At 32.9% G+C, this 21087-nt stretch overlaps 1 long non-coding RNA gene across 1 annotated transcript in view; it reads left to right on the top strand.

Annotated features, from left to right (window-relative positions):
• LOC126932044 (uncharacterized) overlaps nt 1-18243 on the top strand; it is a 71284-nt gene extending 53041 nt beyond the window's left edge. The window contains exon 3 of the long non-coding RNA XR_007718093.1: nt 18108-18243. This is a non-coding gene — a long non-coding RNA (uncharacterized LOC126932044). The remainder of the gene's footprint in view (nt 1-18107) is intronic.
• The last annotated feature ends 2844 nt before the right edge of the window (nt 18244-21087 follow it).

The following is a 21087-nucleotide window of genomic DNA, read 5'->3' as shown; positions in this document are numbered from 1 at the left end:
AATATGCAGGTTTGTTATATAGGTGTACATGTACCATGGTGGTTTGCTGCACCCACCAACCCGTAAACTACATTAGGTATTTCTCCTAATGCTATCCCACCCCTAACCCCACCCCAGCAGGCTCCAGTGTGTGATGTTCCTCTCCTTGTGTCCATGTGTTCTCATTTTTCAACTCCCACTTTTGAGTGAGAACACATGGTGTTTGGTTATCTGTTCCTGTGTTAGTTTGCTGAGAATGATGGTTTCCAGCTTCATCCATGTCCTTGCAAAGGACATGAATTCATCCTTTCTTATGGCTGCATAGTATTCCATGGTGTATATGTGCCACATTTTCTTTATCCAGTCTATCATTGATGGGCATTTGGGTTGGTTCCAAGTCTTTGCTATTGTGAACAGTGCTGCAGTAAACATACGTGTGCATGTATCTTTATAGTAGCATGACATATAATCCTTTGGGTATATACCCAGTAAGAGGATTGCTGGGTCAAATAGAATTATTGGTACTAGACCCTTGAGGAATCACCACACTGTCTTCCACAATTTATAGTCCCACCAACAGTGTAAAAGCATTCCTATGTCTCCACATCCTCTCTAGCATCTGCTGTTTTCTGACTTTTTAATGATCACCATTCTAACTGGTGTGAGATGGTATTTCATTATGGTTTTGATTTGCATTTCTCTAATGACAAGGGAAGATGAGCTTTTTCCGTATGTTTATTGTTTGTATAAAAGTCTTCTTTTGAGAAATGCCTGTTCATATCCTTCACCCACTTTCTGATGGGATTGTTTTTTCTTATAAATGTGTTTAAGTACCTTGCAGATTCTGGATATTAGCCCTTTGTCAGATGGATAGATTGCAAAACTTTTCTCCCATTCTGTAGGTTGCCTATTCACTCTCATGATAGTTTATTTTGCTGTGCCGAAGCTTTGTAGCTTAATCAGATTCCATTTGCCAGTTCTGGCTTTTGTTGCCATTGCTTTTGGTGTTTTAGTCAGGAAATCTTTGCCCATGCCCATGGCCTGAATGTTATTGCCTAGGTTTTCTTCTAGGGTTTTTATGGTTTAGGTCTTATGTTTAAGCCTTTCATCCATCTTGAGTTAATTTTTGTATGAAGTGTAAGGAGGGTGTCCAGTTTCAATTTTCTGCATATGGCTAACCAGTTTTCCTAACGCCATTTATTAAATAGGGAACTCTTTCCCCATCGCTTGTTTTTGTCAAGTTTGTCAAAGATCAAATGGGTGTAGATGTGTGGCATTATTTCTGAGGCCTCTGTTCTGTTCCATTGGTCTATATATTTGTTTTGGTACCAGTACCATGCTGCTCTGGTTGCTGTAGCCTTGTAGTATAGTTTGAAGTCAGGTAGCGTGATGCTCTAGCTTTGTTCTTTATGCTTAGGATTGACTTGGGTATACAGGTTTTTTTTTTTTTTTTTTTTTTTTTTTTTTTGGTACCATATAAAATTTAAAGTAGTTTTTTTTTTCTAATTCTGAAGGAAGCACTAAATATGGAAAGGAAAAACTGGTACCAGTCATGGCAAAAACATACCAAATTGTAAAATCCATCGACAATATGAAGAAACTGCATCAACTAATGGTCAAAATAACCAGCTAGCATCATAATGACAGTATCACATTCATACATAACAATATTAACTTCAAATGTAAAAGGGTTAAATGCCCCAATTAAAAGACACAGACTGGCAAATCGGATACAAGACCCATCGGTGTGCTGTATTCAGGAGATACATCTCCTATGTATGTGCAAAGACATACATAGACTCAAAATAAAGGGATTGCGGAATACTGACCAAGCAAATGGAAAGCAATATAAAGCAGGGGTTGCAATCATAGTATCTGATAAAACAGACTTTAAACCAACCAAGATCGAAAAAGACAAAAAGGGCACTACATAATTACATTACATATTTTACATAATGGTAAAAGGGTCAATGCAACAAGAAGAGCTAATTGTCCTAAATATATATGCAACACCAGGTTGCACCCAGATTCATAAAGCAAGTTCTTAGAGACCTAGAAAGAGACTTACACTCCCACACAATAATAGTGGGAGACATTAACATCCCACTGTCAATATTAGACAGATCAACAAGACAGAAAATTAACAATGATATTCAGGACTTGAACTCAGCTCTGGAACAAGTGCACCTAATAGATATCTACAGAACTCTCCATCCCAAATCAACACAATGTACATTCTTCTCAGCACCACATTGCACTTATTCTAAAATTGACCACACAATTGGAAGTAAAACACTCCTCAGTGAAGGCAAAAGAACGGAAATCATAACAATCTCTCAGACCACAGTGCAATCAAATTAGGACTCAGGATTAGGAAACTCATTCAAAACCACACAACTACATGGAAACTGAACAGCCTGCTCCTGAATGACTACTAGGTAAATAACGATATGAAGGCAGAAATCTTGAAACCAATGAGAACAAAGGCACAACACACCAGAATCTTTGGGACAGAGGTAAAGCAATGTTTAGGGGGAAATTTATAGCACTAAATGACCACAGGAAAAAGGGGGAAGATCTAAAATCGACATCCTAACATGACAGGTAAAAGAACTAAAGAAGCAAGAGCAAACAAATTCAATATGTAGCAAAAGACAAGAAATAACTAAGATCAGACCAGAGCTGAAGGAGATAGATACATGAAAAATGCTTCAAAAATCAATGAATCCAGGAGCTGATTTTTTGAAAAGATTAACAAAATAAATAGACCATTAGTCAGATTAATAAGGAAGGAGAGAAGAATCAAATAGATGAAATAAAAAATGATAAAGGGGCTATCACCACTGATTCCATAGACATACAAACTACCAACAGAGAATACTATAAACACCTCTACGCAAATAAACTAGAAAATCTAGAAGAAATGGATAAATCCCTGAACACATATGCCCTCCCAAGACTAAACCAGGAAGAAGTCAAATCCCTGAACAGACCGATACCAAGTTCTGAAATTAAGGCAGTAATTAATAGCCTACCAACCAAAAAAAGCCTAGAACCAGATGGATTCACAGCCAAATTCTACCAGAGGTACAAAAAGGAGCTGGTATCATTCTTTTTGAAATTATTCCAAACAATAGAAAAAAAGGGAATCCTTCCTAACTCATTTTATGAGGCCAGCATCATCCTGATACCAAAACCTGGCAGAGACACAACAAAAAAAGAAAAATTTTCAGGCCAATATCCCTGATGAACATTGATGCGTAAATCCTTAATAAAATACTGGCAAACCAAATCCAGCAGAAGATCAAAAAGCTTATCCAACACAATCAAGTCGGCTTCATCCCTGGGATGCAAGGCTGGTTCAAGATACGCAAAACAATAAATGTAATCCATCACGTAAACAGAACCAATGACAAAAATCACATGATTATCTCAGTAGATGCAGAAAAGGCCTTCGATAAAACTCAATACCCCTCCATAGTAAAAACTCTCAATAAACTATGTATTGATGGAACATATCTCAAAATAATAAGAACACATCTCAGAATAATAACAGCTGTTTAAGACAAACCCTCAGCCAAAATCAAACTGAATGGGAAAAAGCTGGAAGCATTCCCTTTGAAAACTGACACAAGACAAGGATGTCCTCTCTCACCACTCCTATTCAACATCGTATTGGAAGTTCTGACAAGGGCAATGTGCCCTGCTCCATCTATCCCTCAACTCCTAGCACTCTTCCTTCTTGCTTTCAGTTTGAGTCATTGATTCATCCCCTTGCTTCTCTTTGAACACAGGAGGCAAATATTTTCTTCCATCCTTAGACAATTGTAGTTGCTATTTTCTCCAAGTTATTTAGTCCTTTGTCTTTATTTATTGTCATCTATAAAATACTTCCTCATACCTTCCATCATTCTCGGTATCTCTGACCTTCCTTTACTTTATTGTATAGCATTCATCATCACCTCAAACAGTATATAACTTGACATTATATGTACATGTGTATGTATATGTACAGTCGGCCCTCCATATTCTTGGGTTCTGCATCTGTGGATTCAACCAAACATGGATTGAAAATTTTTTTTTTAAAAAAAGTTCCACAATGTTTCAAAGACTGAAGCTTCAATCTGCTGTGTTCTGAATACTGTGTTGAATTCATGTGAATGAAGTTTGCTGTAGGCACTGTATTAGGAATTGTTAAGTAATCTAGAGAGGATTTAATAAGTAAATGGGAGGGTACACATAGGTTATATGCAAATACTTTGCCATTTTGTATCAAAAACTTGACCATCTGTGAATTTTGGTATATACTACTTATATATTATTTATATATAAATAATATATAAATATATACATTTATAATTTATTTATATATCATATAAAATATAAATATATTATATATAAATATATATTTTATACATATTATTTTGTATATATAAAGGTTATTTTATATATATTACATATATATGTATCTGTATGGCAGTCACCAGCATGTTTTATAGTATATATCTATATATTATGTGCTATCTCCCACTAAGACGCAAGGCCCTAGGGGAGAAAGACCTTTTTTGTACCTCCTTTATCCTAAGTGCCTGAAAAAATAACATATACCATATAGTGTGTGCCCAATAAATGTTTGCCTGAATCTCTCTTATCAGCATTAAAACATGCCATATATTTCCCAACTTAAAAATAATATACTCTTAATCTGATATTCCCTCTAACTACTACCCCATTTCTGAATTGTATATTTTCACTGTCTATTTTTACTAATATTTCACACGCTTTTTAACATATTTAATCATGTTTTGAGAATGGATCCCTATGTAGCCAAGTAGAATACTCAATAGACGCCATCATACTAAATCTAAAAGCATTACGCGACATGATTGATTACATTTACTTTTTTCACTTTATCTTTGAGGCAGAATTATCTCTTGATTTGCTGTCTACCCCAAGGACCCATTCCTCTCAGTCTCTTTTGCTGGTTGCTTATTATCTTCCCGACATCTAAATAATGAAGTAAGCTGATGTTCATTTTTTATCTTTTTTTCTCTCTATATATACATATCTTCTTGTTAAGCTATGTCATTTCATCCATTTCTCTGAAATTATTTTATTATGACTCTAAAATTTAAATCCCTAATTTCTCCTTGAGTTGCAGATTTGTAAACCCAACCAGCTACATTTCATTTCTACTTATAAATCTAAATGCTATAAGGTTATTATGCTCCAGGTTTAATTTTTAACTGTTTTCTTTCCCAGACAGGACATAAAACAGGGATTTTATTCTCAATAAAATTTTTAGTATTGTAATTTTTCTATCTCCCTGCCTATAACTTTAGAGTTATCATTAGCATCTTAAATATGTAATATACACCAGACAGACCTAACTTCTCACCTCAACCACTAATACCACCCTATCCAACCCACCTTAATCTTGAGTCTAGACTAGATCCTGAGGACACTATTTGACCTTCCTGCTTCCTCTCTTGCCCTCTCCTAGTTAAATCTTGATACAGCCCTGGAATAGTTATTTTATAACAACAGTAAGATCATATGACATGTATGCTTTCAAACATGTAAATAACTCTTACCTAACTTCCTACCAGTTTCCTGCACACTCAGTATGTTCTTGCTTCACTGGGCTTCTTGTCCATTCGTAAGCATGGAATGCATGTTCCCTCTCCAGAATGTAACTTTTCCTCTTTCTGTTCCCCCATCCTGGACTGGCCATCTACTACACATCACATGACATGCTCAGTCACTTCTTTTATGCATCTGCTCATCTTCTACAGAAGTACGCCTTCATCAAACGATTTAATAGGCATTTTGACTTTTTCTCTTTTGGTAGCACATATAATTTTAAATTTATTAATTTCTTTTCCATTTCTGTATGTAGAATATCAACTTCAGGACAAAACAAGTTTTCCCTAGCACATAGTAAATAGTAATTATTTGTTAAATGAGGAAAGAAATATAAGAATGAATGACTCAAAATATATAATCTTAACCAAAAACTAAGCACAAGTGGTTAAATTCCTTATCATAGCTATCCCAGAAAATGGCACATCCATGTTCAATATCTGATATATGTATTGCTTCACAAGAGTAAGTACTGATGCCTCTACATTAAATAAATCACATATGTGTGACTTGCTGACTTCCAGAGGTAATTCTAGAATAGTGTTGATGGTAGTAAGTGAGAGAGAAAATATTATTAAAATATAAACAAATACATTTTTCACTTATTTCAACAAGGATACTTCATTTTAAAATATCTTATTCTCAACTTCTTAAAGACCATTTTTCTTACACATCACTTCTGTTCTTATTTAAATATAAATTACACCAGCTAGCAGAACAGGTCATATTTTAATCAAAATGATGTAAATAACAGGGAAAATATAACCCAGAAAAATATTAATCTGTACATTAGAAAATTTCTATTAAACATATATGGGAATGAGACATTTAAAAGATAGTAAAAAATCATAGTTTATTGAGTTGCAGAGAACGTAAGGAGAAAAATACTGCATTAGTCTTTAAGTCAGAAAATAGTGACTAGTTCAAACTGAGTCACTAATTAGTTTTGTGACCTGTAGCATATCATTTAACCTTTCTGGATCTCAGTTTTATTTTCTGTAATATGAAATTGCTGGATTCAATTATCGCTAAAATCCATTCCATGTCTGAGTTTCTGTAAGAATTTTGGGGAAAAAAGTCTCTAGGAACTCAAAGTGATAAATGCTATCTCTGTCTATTAAAAGGGAAATAAAAAGTTATCAAATTGGTTCAGTTAACTTTGGACCTTAGTAAAACTAAAATCTGAATAAATGTATTTGAAAAGTCTGAACAAATTTATTAGACATACTGACTAAAACCCAACCAGGCTATATGAGTATCAGTGTAATTTAAAGTTCTGTGATACAGTAATGATTAATAAAAAAGAAAAATAAATTTGACTTATAATAAATGATATTTTAATGAACTAGTTAAGAAGTGATATCCTGGACTAAACCCTCCTTGGACAGAAAATTCATGGATGATACTCCTATGATGTCCCTTCCTCCATAATGTAAAAAGTAATATTGAATAATATTGAAAGCATAAATTGAGAATTACTTTTTTGTATTGCCTTCCCACTACAACATAAAACCCTCCTATTTCATTTTTTAAATTTTCTTTGTTTTTTATTTATTTCAGAAATAAAGATGAGGTCTCCCTATGTTGCCCAGGCTGGTCTTGAACTCCTGGGTTCAAGCAGTCCTCCTGCTTTGGCCTCCCAAAGTGCTGAGATTACAGGCATGAACCATCTTGCCCTGCAAACCCTACTATTTCAAAATCTCCACTTTTTCTCACCACATCACTTTCCTAAGAGAATAAACACCTTATTCATTTTAATGTCATTCTAAGTCTACGTTTTACATTAAACTTCTAATATGAACTTCAACGATGAAGAAAAATAAATGATAAATCAGAGTTTTAAATTTAAAAATTAGTACTGAAAATTTTATTACCAAAAAAAAGTAAATAAGGGTGTTTTGGTTTTGCATATTATTATCTAGAACTTCACTGTCCATTACGGTAGCCACTACTCATGTGTGACTATTGAGCTCTTCAAATGTGAACAGTCTAATGTGAACCCTAAGTGTTAAATGTTCACTGGATTTCAAGACACAGTACTCCACCTACTAAAAAGAAAACCTTTAATATTTTATACTGAGTACATATCAAAATTGTAACATGTTGAATACACTGGGTTACAATAAAATATATTATTAATTAATTTCACTTACTTTTCAAATATGACTAATAAGAAATTTAAGCTGATATGATTCACATTATATTTCTATCAGAATTATTGAGAGGATGTTTAGTATGTTTTTGTTGCAGTGGTTTGAATAGTTAAGAGATGGTATTAAAGGTCATCAAAATACTTATAATTCTGTTCTCACCTAAAATATTTATTAATGTCTTCTTACAGTACTGAATACACAAGTTGACATAAAGTTTTAAAAGAATATATTGGTATATACTTCCTGATACAAACAAACATCAACCCTATCATTTTCACAATACAGAATAAATTAACACAATTTAGAATTGTAATTTTTCAGAGAATAATTGTTACTTATACTTACACGTAAGCTTCTGCCACCCACAGAATTTTAATAAGTTATGGTGCTATAAAATGAGATACTATAACATTTAGGAAAAATAGAATATCTATATGAGATAATTAAAACCAATAAAAAGTAATCTATAATGTAAATATATTCTATTTTTTATATAAATTATACTGTCAATATTGAAAATTAAAAAAATATTTAATTTTGTCAATTCCATTTAGTACCTTCCATTACTCATGGCTTAGCAGATATACTTTAAAGATATCATAGGTGTGAATTTTTACTAATTTTGTTTTAGACTTTATTATTTTATAAAAATGCCTTAATTAAATACACATATTAGTAACTATTCTATTTCTTCATAAAACCTAATAAGGTGTTTGGAAAATAAATCTTCAAATATCAACAATGAAGTCTAATGAGAATATTTTTGAAGAGAAATGTGACAATAAAAATGACTTTCACCAACAATGAGTAGACATTAAACATTTTTCCCTGAAGAAAATACATATTCAATCACAATCAAATGGATGTTTCAAAAGTGGAGCAGTTTGAGTGTCAGATATTAACATAGATTATTCTTGTTTTTCACCAGGTTTACTTCAAGATTAACATAAGTTTATGGAGTTGCACTAAAAGGAAGTATTTTTGAAAAAATACAATAAGATCGAATAAAAGCGCCACCACTGTGAAAGTTTCTTGGTTTTGCTTTATTCCTAACCATATTTTTGAGAGTTGTCTTTCATCTCTGAATTTATATAGGTTGTTACTCTGTAGAGTAGTTCAATCATTTGCTCCATAATATCTATAGTTCCCCATCTGTAAAATGGTGCTAATAATCTTATCTAATATTTTGTTGAGTTGATGTGAGAGTTAAATGGAAAAACGCTTGTAAAATACTCAGCATAATATCCTGCACATAAGAAGCACAGAATAAATTTTAGCTTTCACTTTTCCAGCTTGTTATCTGTACTCTTAATCACAGTACGAAACACAAGGAAGTCTTTCTAATTTTATGAAGGCCTTGATAGGCTAATTTTATTTTTAGAAAATATCTCATTTCCTCTTTTATGCATATCTATGAAGAAACTTCTAAAATCATTCATATATGCATGATTTGAATGCTAAGGTACAGCATATAAAAGAGCTGGGTTAATTTAGTATCTCATTCTCATATAGCTATTGAAAAGAAACAATCTTTAGAGTATAGAATAATGGACTGTGGATAGATGAATAAATCTGAGTATTTAGAGAGGCGAATAAATCTGAATCTCCTTGACATACTGTCTTCACTGTTTACCGAATGAAAGATGGCTCTCTCATTTACTTAGAAGCCCTAATTTTAAAACTTTCAGAATACCTGTATTTTTCCTGGAGAAACTGGCTCCTGAGCAACATATGATGAGGATACTTTCACCAATTACAAAACCCAAACACTGTATTTTTCATTTCGATTTGTTCACAGACACAGCTGGGATGAAAACTTTTTACTTACAAGAAATGCTTTATTTTACCCATGAATTATTTGCTATTCACTGGGATGATATACAGTATACATTATAATGTCTAATTTGGTTTCTCAAGCTTATATTCTTTTCATTATAATTTTATCTGTATTCTAGAGAACCGAGTTTTCAATTAAGTACTTTTCCATTTTACTTATTTGTGCCTGTTTTGTATTTGTCCACTCATTTGTTCAAATGTTTTTCCTCTTAACAAATAGAGATAGCATTCATGCCTTTGAGTTTCCAGAGACTTTTTTTCAAATAATAAAATTTCAGATATGGCATGGCTTTTAACGACAATTGAGTTCAATATTTTTATATCATGGATAAAAAGCTGAAGTCCAGAGAGGTTAAATATTTATTGAGGTCTAAAAGCAATTAGTTATTCAGTTTGTTCACTTTTTTCTGGCCTACAACATAAGCATAGAGGTGTACCAGTTTTGCTTGAATATGTATTTTCTAGGCTTTGCTCTCTTCTTCATCATCATCACTATTACCTAATTTTCCCTCTTTCTCTCTCTCTTTTTTTTTTTTTTTTTTTGAGATGGTGTCTTGCTCTGTTGCCCAGGATGGAGAACAGTGGCACAATCTTGGCTCACTGCAGCCTCCACCTCCCAGGTTCAAGCAATTCTCCTACTTAGCCTCCCGAGTAGCTGGGACTGCAGGCGTGCACCACCACGCCTGGCTATTTTTAGTAGAGATGGGGTTTCGCCATGTTGTCTGGGCTGGTCTTGAACTCCTGACCTCAAATGATCCACCCACCTCGGCCTCCCAAAGGGCTGGGATTACATGCATGAGCCACTGTACCTGGCCTAGGCCTAATCTTCTCAGGTGAAGCCTGAAGCAATTTTATCTTAACAAATCTTCCTACCTCCACTTGTAGTGCCTCATGACTATAAAACATATTGATGCTATAACCCCTCTCTTCTGATAATATTAGATTAAGTAGGAGTGTTTACAAAGCAGAACCAAAACCAAAAACAATATATGTAAGTTTATATGTTTACACATTTTAAAATCCCCTAAGGAATACTCTATAATAAACAAAAGCCAAAGATGAATGATGTAATTTAAAAATGCATTGTATTTAGTACATGATTGATGTCCTTAATTTACAAAGAATTCAATGACAGAAAAAAATTAGGGGTAGTAGGAAAAAATAAGAAAAATATGTGGACTAGGTGTTAAAAACATGGAGATATGAATTAACAATCCTTTGTCATTTCCTCATCATAAAATACTTATCTGGTTGTGTTCAGTTCATCTTTATGAGTTGTGTGTTATTCTACCCAATTTACATTTGATGACAATTAATCTCAGAGTTTAAGTAATTTGTCCAAAGTCATCATGTCCTGGACAGTTCGTGTGTATATAATTGTCTTGGCCAGGACATTACCATATGAACGTTGTTCTATATGACCATTTTTAACATAGGACATCACTATGTTAGAAGTGGTCAGTAAGGCTGAGATATTGTGGAGATATCAGTGATACTTTTTATGACACCAATCCTCAATGTTCATTGTCCAAAAGGTTTTGTTGGTGAGTAGGGTGGAATTGGGTGGAGGGAGGTTACTTCTGGAACTTACATCTGTCTTTTTCTACTCTCTTTGTTTCCAGAGAGTATGACACAAAATTTTGTTCCTTTTCATACCCAGAAGCCACAGAAAGTCTGATAATGTCAATGTGTAGCTGATAGCTGTGAAAGAGAAAATAGAAAGATGAAAGACAGAGTAGATGTTAGGTAGATAGAAAGATATAGAAAACAGATTTTTTAATATAAAACATCTTATACATTTGATGGGGTAATTCTCTTAGCTGAGGTATTATTGAATAGTTTAATGATATCTTCTTATTCCCATGCATCAAAATAACTCTTACAATTTTGAGAAGCCAGTCCCTGTGCTTTGGGAATTTCTAGCAGTCAGAAATTTAATGATCAATCGAAATCTGGGCCTTAATGAATCATGATCTATTATGTTTTTTTCTCACAGTGATTCAGGATGCTGTTTCCAGATGACAATCATCAAAAAAAAGTAAATAGATTAGAATTTGTCAAGATGATTTTGTGGTCAAAAACTTTTCATACTTTTTTATTATATTTAGTTTTGATACCACCATATATTTTAACAACTGACACTAAATTAATTTCTAGTTTAAAAATTTTTAATTATTTTGTATTGACTCTCACAGACATTATTAATCCATGTATACACATAGTGTATAGTTCATGATTAAATGTAATTTCCTGCCTCTTGGGCACAAAAAGGTATTGTAATTGACTATTTTAGTTTGGAATCTGGCAACAAGTATCAGTTCTACCATCTTATTTCACAGGCTTTAGTGTCCATCATTTATGCGCTGACTGCAATTGTAAAATTAGCTTAGATTATATAAAAAGAAAACTTGAGTGAGGAAAAGTAAGAATAAAAGTATGAAGACAAAAACTTTATTTGATAGATGTAATTCTCTCAGTGACATTTCTTATTCAATCATGTATTATAATATTTTGTTCTTTTATTTTCAAAAAATCATTTCTCATTATAAGGAAAATATTTTTTAAAGGAGGTGGAAGATCATTTGATATATGTCTGATATGATTTGCACAAAAATGACATCAGAAGTAATTTGAAGACTTTATTTTCTTTAAAGTTTATATGTTATCTTATGAAAATTGTTTTAATTAACACTAATTTCAGTATGGTTTATAAAGCTGAAAACTTTGGATCTTTTTTTAAAATCATGTATTTTTAATATAAGGTTTACAATAATGTAAGTTTTGAAAAGTAATCTAACATTAACATGTCATAGCTACTAGAGATCTGCAACTTATCCTAAAATTCCTGCTAACAATCCAAAAGGAATACACAAATCACTGTGTCACACAATTTGTCATAAATTCAAATTATTTTCTTCACATAAGATATTTTAAAATGTAAACATATGATGGGCCGGGCGCGGTGGCTCAAGCCTGTAATCCCAGCACTTTGGGAGGCCTAGACGGGCAGATCACGAGGTCAGGAGATCGAGACCATCGTGGCTAACACGGTGAAACCCCGTCTCTATTAAAAAATACAAAAAACTAGCTGGGCGAGGTCGCGGGTGCCTGTAGTCCCAGCTACTCGGGAGGCTGAGGCAGGAGAATGGCGTGAACCCGGGAGGCGGAGCTTGCAGTGAGCCGAGACATCCTGCCACCGCACTTCAGCCTGGGCGACAGAGCCAGACTCCGTCTCAAAAAAAAAAAATTGATGAAGTTTTATTTAATCTTCTTTAATTTCAGTACTAGATGGACCAGCCACTAACTTAGTATTAACAATGTCTCAGGCATGCAGAGGAAAATTTTCTCTTTGTGTTCTGGTTGACTGCTTCCCGCCTCTTAGCATACCTGTAGTATTATAAACTCGTAAATGCAAAATTACATCACATCCCCTCCTCTGTAACTTCTCCCCAATCAAAGCAGATACAATAGAATGAAAGTAACCATCTCCCAGGGTAACATCCCTCCAACAGTTTATCAGCTCACTACAGTGTCATACTATCCAATAATTTCAATGCAAAAATATCTTTACAAATATCCTTTACAAAGAATCCTGAAGATTCTTTACACCATGAAAATCATTAGTAAGGATAATTAACTGAGACTGCGGTGATGAATAGAGCTGCATTACTGATCAGTGTAATAAAGAACAGAAGCCACTAATTACAGATAGAGCCTCGAAGCTACTGAAAAATGTAATTTAACATTGCTGCCTGAATTCCACAAAGCCAAATATAAATTTGCAATTAAAACATAAGGTCTTCCAACAGATAATGCTGTTGGGACCAATCCAGGTGTAAGAAAATGTGCCCATCTGCATGGAGTGGCTTGGATCTAGTAAGGATTGTGCCTTAGGAAAAAACATTCAAAAAATTAAAACTCCCTAAACATTTTATTAGATATAGTTATTACAACCCTGACCTCCTATCATGTTATCAGGTAATTTCTTTGAATTTTTAAAAGATTAGAAAGAATTTAGAAGAATATATTGTATAAAAATAGCATAAATATAACAAAGCTATAGGTCCAAAGAGTCACTTAGAATTGTGTGTTTCTTAGATACAAGAAAGACATCATTTCAACTGCAGAGAAATAGTAAGCTGCGGAGCAGTGTTTTCACAAATACTTGACTGTAAGAACTATATGAGGTCCTTGTTACAATCCAGATTCCTGGGGAGTACCTGAGCAACTATAATATAATCTCAAAAGGGAGGGCCTGGGATACTGGTTTCAGTGACAGCTCTAGATGATCATCAGCAAACAAGTTTGAGTGCCGTGGAAACAAATGGGATTTGGGATTTTAATATTGGTTCTTTGAATGTTGGATCTGCCATTTTATAGCCATGTATCCTATTGGGAGCTATTCTTTCTGAGTCTCAGTTTCTTTATTTTAAGAATATGAAAATATATCAAATTCATCTGGTATAATACATATGTTTCAAGTGCATATACATTTCCTATTAGTATGTTTGTACATAGTAGACAAGCAGCCAAATATCAGTTCCCTCCCACTTTCTTCTTTGCTGTATTTGACAGAGTATTTTACCTTTATAGTTTTTAAAAATTCAGTGCAGAGTCTCACTAACAGTGATTCATGCAATGAGAGTCACATTGAAGAAAATGAAGCTATGAGAATATTATCTGCTTCACAACTTAAAGCACCTCACAGTATATATGAATATCTCTTAATCCCACCATAAAAAAGAGGGCGTAAGAAAACAGACTTTCATTGCTATGTCAGCCCGCCGTGTTTTACAGCACCAGATGTGCAAATTGCCTAGAGAGCCTGCCTTCTTCTCTTACAGTATGGAATGTGGTAGCTGGTATATTCTCCAGTTGTAAGTCAAGAGAATTTTAGCATAAGGTAGGGGTTTCATATTTTTATACAAAATGCTATTTGGTAAAATTCCACAGGAGCTAGAAATTTCCCAGAATATGTCAGATAAGACGTATTATTGGGAAATTTTAATCCTTTAAGGGTTTTCCTACATAATTTGAAATATGAAAAATATTTCCTACATAATTGAAGTATCTAGAAATAGCTTCTCAATATTATTACATTCATAAAACCTAAGAGCATGTCTTAGATTCTAATACTAGAATTCAGAGTCTGATTCAAACAGATAATAAAAAATGCTTATCACAAGTTATTGTGTATGATTATCTTCTAATAGCATTAACATGATAACTGATATAATAGCCTCCCCAAAATTCATCTGTAACATCCATGCTGTAAAGAAGTTTCCTTTTTAGAAAAAAAAAATGGTAATCTTATTTTCAAAAAGTCTAGCTTTCATCTTGAATTTTAATCATATATCTTATTCACCTAAATATTTATTCCTGGCACACATGCTTCTGAGCTAGGCCAACTGGGGAATATTAAAATTACACACAGAAAAGATCATACAGATAATCAGTTCTATAAGTATTACATATACATTTTAATTAAATGGCTAAAAGTTTGACTGTGAAATATATAACAATCCATATAAATTTAGAGGAGGACAACTACTACATACAGCATGGCTGACCAGTCATGTACTATAATGCTTTACAACTAATTTAGTGGCACAACCAATTAAAGGTTAACAACAACAACAAAATATTTCAGAGCCTTGGATTTGCATTTATGTAATTTCTTGATGTGCATACTCAAGGGTCAAATTAAACCCTCTCCAAAATGAAATCAAACAAAAGGTAAATAAATAATATATTGTTACTCTTTAGTTTTTTATGCAGTATTTCACAATATTGACATCAAATTATTTTCTTTATTTATCTTTTGGCAGTAAAGATTTCATTCATGTATAAAGCTGCTTTTCAGTGTTCCAGCATACCAGTTTGTCTCTTATTAAACTGGCTACTTTAAAATCTATTAGAACTCTTCCATTCTGAAGAGGAATGCACAATTTTCAGCCATAGATTCACAAATATTACTTCACAAATATTAGAGACTGTCTTGGAAGATAGAAGACAAAGAAAAATGTAGTAGTCAAGGCATAGCCTTAACGTTTGAAGTAAAAAAAAAAAAAAAATCTAGATTCGCAAACAGAATATCCTCTTCCTATTTGCTAAGGTTATTCTTTACCCACAAATATTGCCATTTTATCTCTCTCCTAGATGCAATGATTAATACAGATCCAAGTTTTAAAAATGAAAAAATAGAAATAAAAATAAAAGGGTGGGGGTTATGAATAATAACAGGAAACTTAGGTATTGAATTGGACATAAAGCAAAACTTTGACCTTTCCAGAAGTCTTAAAAGGAAAGTTTTAGATTCTAACATTCTCAAAATAACATAAGAACAAATAAGAGCATAAGAATAAATAAGAACTTTAGGTCTTTCCTAAAAGTGCCATTTTATAGCTGCCTATCTTACTATTATCTCACAGATAATTTATGTGTCTGTTGAAGGAAAGCACATTACAGAGATACGTCAATATATCATTGCTCTTCCAAAGCTAAGAAAAGTCTTTTTTTTTTTTTTTTTTTTTTTTTTAAAGCCAAATATGAAAACCTAGTGGCTGGTATATAGTAAATATTCAATAAATATCAGCCACTCCTCAATGCCTCAATTTTCTTCACTAGTTCTTATTTTATATCTGAAACTAATCAAACTATTATTTGGAGACTTCTCTAAGTGTTGAAATAACGTTTGACAGAAATGCATTCCAGAAGTGGTTCTCTGTTAACACCAATAGTATACTGCTTATGCCCCTAGACATCAAGATAAAACACCTCTGAGAGACCCGCTGATTACCATATCCAATTAGTATGAATACAGTAATTAAATTTGGGGCAGTTTATTATTTGAAATCTCAAGTTAAACTATGCAATAAAACATTTAAAAGTACTTGTAGGAACAGTGAATAGCATAGCTTGAGAAGAATGTGAAACTACTGAGATTATGACACTCATTAAAGTATAAGAAGATTAAGAAGTAGACAAAGCTAAACAAGAGTCTAGAGTCAGGAATTAAATAGTTCCCCATCACCCCCACATACCCCCAATGTGTAATAGGAAAATAAATTTAATCCAATTAGTATTATATCAAGCAATCACTAGTTATAAAGAAAGCATTTTAAATTTTGGTTACATACAAAAGTCAAAACATCCTTTTATACACCTACCTAATTTTTAAATTTATTTTATGTTTAAAATGACTACAATATTAAAAAAGAATACTTGAGTAACAGAAGAAGGTAAATCATGGAAAAGGAAACAGTAAGGGTTAAGAATAGCTCATAGAAATGCCTACCACAAAGCGCTAAGTAGGTGCAGAGATGTACCAAAATGTTTTCTCTAAACTTCCTAATGGTCAAAGCAATCAGGATGAAATTTAGAAACACAGTATCTAAAATATTAGGGAAGTGAGGAGGGATGGGAGCCAGTTGTTTAAAAGATATATACCTTTTGCCAATAGTGAGGCTTGAGAGGAATTTCTCCTTGGGGATACTGTAAAGAGGAAGCTATTCCATACATTGACTGATGTTCTCAATAAGATCTACACAAAAGGAAAGCTAGCGAGTTCTTATGATTTTTTTTTTTTTTTTTAATGTCCAGAAGGTAAACTGGTGGTAAATGCTCAATTGCAATTTAGTAAAAACAATTCTGTCAGGGTATATAGCTCCCTGGTGGTTTCAAATCCAGATTTATTCCTTTGGGATTTAAGAGGAAATGGTATTTTCCTGTGTACAGAGAGCACTCATTGTGATGGGCAGAATGTCTTTATTTTATTCCTTTTAAAGTTACAGTATTAAAAAATCAGAAAAGGTAATTCCTCAAATTAAACTCCAGTCGAAGCAATGCCATACTTCTGTAAAGAATGTCAAACAGCATGATGGTTTAATGATCAGTTCTCTGGAAAGGGAATCACCATGGGAAATTTCTGTTTTGATTTTTTTCTTCCTGAGGCCAGAGCTGTAATAACATTTTTATCTGGCCTTATTCTCTATCAAGGTTCACTTTGAAAACTTCAAAGGCCATGTTTGGAAAATGAAAATAGGTCTCATTTTTATTCATTTTCATTTCAGACCAGCATGTAAAAATGGCAATCCTTTTAATCCCAGGGAAAAATGCTTTTAGACAAACCATGTAGGTGTTCTTTTTTTCCAGGAATAAATTAAAACTAATGTATGAGGAACTATTATAGATAATGCATCGACACAGTAGGCCACTAAAAACAGAAAAGGTAGAAATCATAATAGCTCTATACCAATTTAAACTTTATATATCTAAGATACGACACATTTAATGGAAGCCTTGAGGGCAACAGTGAAATTAAATAATATACACAAAGATGAAGGATCTAATTTTTCCTTTTAATAAGTTATTTTACATGTTATTAGAGACCATAAAGTAGTAATAGATTGATGTAGGGTACTGATATTTTATATAAAATACATTCCTCTTTTATGACCACATGTTAGTCTTGATCTTTTTCTTTGTACCATGAAGGAACTACTGCTGTAAGGAAAAAAGGAGAGCTACATGAGGACCACACAACTCCTGGAGGAGGTTTCCCTGGCAACACAACTTTTCCATTCATCTGGTTGCAGTGTTTTCATCCAGTAGCCTGTCACCTCACTCAAAAGCAAGGTAATGGAAAGAAACTTATCAAGTTTTATCTTTTAACTAGAGAGTAACCTACTTATCGGGTCCCGCAATTAATTTCAGGTAACCCTGTATATGCCCCAGTATACCTTGCTTTATGAATACTTTTATGGCTATAAAATTTTCTTAAGAAAGATAATTTCTTAGAGTAAATTTTTAATATAAAATTATCAGATTTGCCTTTCTTTCCTACTTGAACCACCTTGCATGTTTTTAGTCAGCTAGTATGTAATTTTTTACAAGTTTATATAATCTTATATAAAGAACGAAATCTCCAAGATGGTATTCATACTGTACAGTGGCACAACTTATTAGATAGCAGGTAAATCTAAATAAAACTTTTATATGTGATGCAAACATCCGAAAATATAAATTAATTTTCTTTGGTTTCCATAGATATTAACTTAGTCTTTAAAATTTATTAAACATTTTTTCCTGAATGCTTTTTAACTCTGTATACATTTTAATTAATATACAATCCAAGATTAATGTAATTTCTCTAACTCCTAAGACAGCTTCATAATCATATTTAAGCTCTAGATTTTACCGTTAGCCTAAACAGTATACAATATAAAGGTGACATGCATTTTGTAAATATAAAATAATACACTATTCAAAATAGAAGGAGAACCAGGCAGAGGTTCACAATGCCTTATTCAGAATTCTAAATTCCTATACCTTTGAGAACCAAAATGTTATTCACTTAATGGTTAAATCTGATTCGAGTTGACTAGGATGCTATATACAGTCTTTATAATCATATTTAGTTTGAATATTCATATATTTCACTGTCAAAATATGTGGTCACTCACATGTTTCAAGGGATATGTAATATACACAGCATTACTTTCCTGAAATACCAAAACCTCTGACTTTTGTTCCCAAGGTTCTGTAGACATAAATGGACACGTCACTATGGACAGACAGATACATCAATAGAAAATTTGCAAATTGAAATATAGTAATTGCTTTTAACACATTGAATAAAATAATAATTCATGAATCCAAACTGATATATATAACAAATAAATAGGTAAAGAAAAAGAGAGTTCTTCCTTATGATAGGAAGATACCTATGTTTATATCCACATAGATACAGATATATAGATACGGAAAGATACAAGTGGAATTAGAAAATACTTAATGGTTGCTAATAACGATTGTTGGTGAACATTTGATGAGCATCAAGCTTTTCTAGCAGTTTCAAAATACATTTCTTTTTTTTCTTATAAATCCAAAAGTTAAAATTCATAACTTTGTAATGGAGAAACCTAGTAGACACCACCTTAAAAACATGATATTTAATATCACTAATACTGAGAAAAATCAGTATTATATTCCTCTTGATTTCATTTACTGAGAACAAAAGAAAAAAATCACTTTCAGAGCATTCTCACTAAAAATGTATAAAGTAAATCTAATCATGAAAAATATCACATAAATCCAGATTGAGGGACAGTTTACAAAATAACTGACCTTCACTTCTCAAAAATAATTTCAAAATAAGGAAAGACAAAGAAAAATTGACGAACTGTTTCAGTTTACAGGAGACACACAACAAATAAATGTCATTCCAGTTCATACAATTTTGATGCAGATAAAATAAGTATTCACTTCCTGAAAGAGAAAGCAGTAAGAGACATTATTTAGTCAGGGAAGTTACAAAGTGTTCCTTCTGTGGCTAATAATCATTGGAAACAGTGGAGGAAAACGAAGAAAGAAAGTGAACATAACAGAAGAAAATGAAAGCGAGTAAAAGAAAAAATATAGGCAACTCTGGTAAAATAATTAAAAGTCATCTAAAAATATTTAGTCCTAGATACCCAAGAAACAACTAAGTGATTGCATTACAGTATAGAACATAATTGGTTTTAGCCAATATAAAAATATTTGAAATAATTACTTACATTTTGAAAGATTTAAATGACTCAGCAATTAAAATGTTTAAAGTGTATAAACATAAAGTACCGTTGAAGTACTGAAGTAAAAAGTGCATATTTTATGAGAAGCAACCCCTTCAATAGCTTAACGATGACAGGGTCAATGTGTATGTGTCTCAAACATATTTTCCTGATAAGAGATTTTTGTCATGAGGAATTTTTCAATGTGACTGTCATGCTAGTTTTAGTTTAAATAAAAATCAAAGGAGAGTCCAGGATCGGTGGCTCACGCCTGTAATCCCAGCACTTTGGGAGGCTGAGGCAGGTGGACTACTACTAAAAAAATCAGCCGGGCGTGGTGGCGGGCGCCTGTAGTCCCAGCTACCTGGGAGGATAAGGTAGAAGAACGGCGTGAACCCGGGAGGGGAGTTTGCAGGGAGGCGGAGCTTGCAGGGAGCGGAGATTGCGCCACTGCACTGCAGGCTGGGTGACAGAGCAAGACTCCATCTCAAAATAATAATTAATAATAATAATAATAATAAAAATCAAAGGAGAGTGAAAGAATGCATTAGGAATATTCCTCTGCAATAAAATCGTTTGTTATTTTTTAACTAAGAATTAAGCAAACCAGAAAAACAACGCATTTCTCTGATAAATACAAACTAATTGAGGGTACCTATTAAGTAAAAGTTAGAGCTGCCTAACATAATTACTTTTTAAACTTTTCACTTTGAAATAAGTATGGATTCATCCTGCATACTGTCCACCTAATCTTCTCCAATGATTACATTTTATATAACTATAGTACAATATCAAAGCCAGGGACTTCACGTTTGTACACTGCATGTGCGTATGTTTGTAGGTCCTTACAGCAATTACTTAAAGTTCAATGATATTAATATTAATATTTCATATTCTTAGGATTTACTAAAGATAGCTCCAAA

Source organism: Macaca thibetana, chromosome 12 (assembly GCF_024542745.1).
Source record: "Macaca thibetana thibetana isolate TM-01 chromosome 12, ASM2454274v1, whole genome shotgun sequence".
In the NCBI taxonomy this organism is placed as follows: Eukaryota; Metazoa; Chordata; class Mammalia; order Primates; family Cercopithecidae; genus Macaca; species Macaca thibetana.
Note: the sequence above shows the minus strand (reverse complement) of the source record. Positions and strands in the feature narration are given on the sequence as shown.